A 2,896-nucleotide genomic window follows, 5' to 3' on the forward strand; every position below is an offset into this window, starting at 1 on the left:
GTGGTCTGATTCCCCTCACTGTGCTGCCCACTCCTGGCTGGGGGGGGGCGCCAGGCTGGGGGGGGTGCGTGCTCGCTGGCACATGAATACCAGGGGCTCGGGGCATTGATGGGCAGGGGCAGAGCCTCCCCATGGCACAGCCCAAAGTCTCGGTATCAGCCCTGGGTTCATGGCTGAGCACAGCCCCTCCCTGAGGGTCACCCCTTCTCCGCACCCTGACCCCCCCAGGAGCACCCTGCTGTGGTGCTGCCCTCCCCCCGCCCAGCAGTCCTGCACTGAGCAAAGACACTAATAAAGGACAACTCATGGGCACCTCTGGCCTCTCTCATTGGGGGCTGGCAATGGAGGGGCGCTGCCAGGGGAGGGGGTGAGCAAAGCCCTGCCCCTTACGGAAATCGGCCCAGGGGGTGCGATGGGAGGGACCCTGAGCTGGAGGGGGCTGGGCACAGCCTGGCCATGGGTCACAGAGCAGTCGTGTTGGCCAGCGCCATCCTGCCCCGCCCTGGTGCCGCCTGCAAAGGGCCACGAGGGGCAGAGGGCCCCTGGTGAGTGGTTGCTCCCCTGTATGCCCCTCCCCCTGGCAGCATTCCCGCTGCAGTTCAGGATTCAGGGGCTGGGCCTGGTATTAGAGTCCAGGCCCTGTCAGTTTGAACCTTGGTGCCCTGCACCAGGGAGGGGACGGGAGAGAGTTGGCGCCTGGAGCCAGACGTGGCCTGGGCTGCTTTGGGGGCTGGTGGATTGGGGACGATCTCCCATGGCCTGTTCGGCCCAGTGGCCCTTTGGCATCCTCTGGCCTAGCCCTGGGCGCATGGGCTGCTGTGCCAGCCTGGCCCGGCCCGGGGAGGGGCCCAGCCCAGAAGCGGTGTCGCCCCTGAGAGCAGACTAGGCTGCCATGGATGTGGAGTGAGAGGAGGGCGTGACTGGGGTTCCTGTCCACCCCCCAGGGGGCAGCCCTGGCACCTGGCCCTGAGTGAACCCATGTGCCCTGCCAGGGGCAGTGCCTGGCCACTGTACCCTGTGCTGGGGAGTGATGGGGCAGTTACAGCAGGGCAGGGGCACCACAGCGAGGCCATGGGAAACAGCACTGGTGCCCTGTCCTGTGAGCTCCCGGGGAGGGGTGGGGGCTGCAGCCCAGCAGTGATGCTGAGCCACTCTGCCAGCCCTGGAGTGGCTGAACTGAAAGCATGGTGCCCTACCGGGGGGGCTCCTGACCGGGGTCACCTAGGCCCCAACGGTGCCCTGCAGCCGCACAAAGAGTGTTAATGCAGGGGTAAGACGTTGCTGCACATAGGGGAGGAGGCTATGGCTGAGCAGCTGCTGTTGCATTCCACCCCAGAGGTGGCTGCATCGACTCCTTGGGTGTTTGCATGGCACTGAAGCACACATGGCACTTCCAGGCAATGGGACACCTGGCTCAGTCACAGGGTGGCTGTGTTTGGCTGGGAAGCAGCTGCTCAGTCTAAGTGCTCGGTGTTGTTAGCATTCGCATTGTATCCCTTCTGCCAGGCGCTGGGTTCCTTTTAAAGATCTAACCAAAGCCAGCCAAGCCCCACCCAGAAACCTGGGGCCCGCTGTATGCCAGCCCAGGCCCCTCCTGCAGTGCTGCGCGCAGGGGCTGGGCACAAAGAGAACTTGGGGGCGAGGAAAAGGGGGATGAGCGCCCGAATGTGGGAAACCCAGTAGTTCATAGCAGCTGGAGGTCAGGGCTGCTCTCCAGCCTTGGCCACCTGCCCCCGCTGGCTGAATTCAGCTGCCGCTGCTGGCGGGGAGGCCAGCACCACAGTGGTGGGCTGCAGCCTCTGCCCAACCCACGGCCAGGCAGCACCACCCGCCCCGTTCCCCGCTACAGCCCCTCGGTGCAGCTATTCCCAGGGATCAGCAGCTGCACCCTAACCGAGCCCTTCAGCCCCCCTGCTGGGCCTGGCCAGGGCTCGGATTGAGACACCCCAGACACCTTTGCTGTACAGCTTTGGGGCTAGCGTTTCCCAGCGTGTCTCACCGCCCCCGGTGCCAAACCTGGCCCGGCCCAGCCCAGTTCCTGGAATGCAAATAGGGCCTGGCCCGTCCAGGCAGCTCCCCAGCAGAGGGCACAGCAAGCTCCCTCCCCTGGCCTGCCTCTGCCCAGCTGGAGGTCCCAAGCAGCTAGGGTGACCAGATGTCCCGATTTTATAGGAACAGTCCCGATTTTTTGGGTCTTTTTCTTATATAGGCTCCTATTTACCCCCCCACCCTTTGTCCCGATTTTTCACATTTGCTGTCTGGTCACCTGTCATGGAGTGTGGGGGAGACAAGGCCCTGCACCCCCGGCTCCCTGCGATTCACCATGACTCTCAGCCAGCCAGTAAAACAGGTTTATTTAGACGACAGGACACCGTCCAAAACAGGTCTTGCCAGTACAGACAACATGACCCCCTCAGGTTCATCTGGGGGCCCAGGGAGGCCACAGCCCCGTTGGGAAGCCCAAGCCCCGTCAGGGCGCCCCTCTCCATTTCCCAGCCAACTCCAAACTGAAACTCCCTCCAGCCTCTCACTCAGCCTCCCCCCCGGCTCCTCCCCCAGCCTTTGGGTCCTTTGTCCAGTTTCCGGGAAGAGGTGTCACCTGGCCTTCAACCCCCCTCCTGGGTTCTCATGTTACATGCTCAGGTATCCTCCCTTCCCCAATGCAGACGGTCCCAGCAAAACTCCCCTGCAACCTTCCCAGGGCGACGCTCCCCACTCAGCATTCAAAGAACACATCAAGAACATTCCCACTTCATCACACCCTACAAGCAGCTACCCCTGTGCCCAGCAATCCCAGCTAATTGCACCCACCATGGATCTTGGGCAAAGGGCACCTAGCTCAGGAGCAGCACCCTGGGGCTGAGGGCCTGAGACCCCCTGGTGCTGCAGCCCACAT

Source organism: Mauremys reevesii, linkage group 10 (genome assembly GCF_016161935.1).
Source record: "Mauremys reevesii isolate NIE-2019 linkage group 10, ASM1616193v1, whole genome shotgun sequence".
In the NCBI taxonomy this organism is placed as follows: Eukaryota; Metazoa; Chordata; order Testudines; family Geoemydidae; genus Mauremys; species Mauremys reevesii.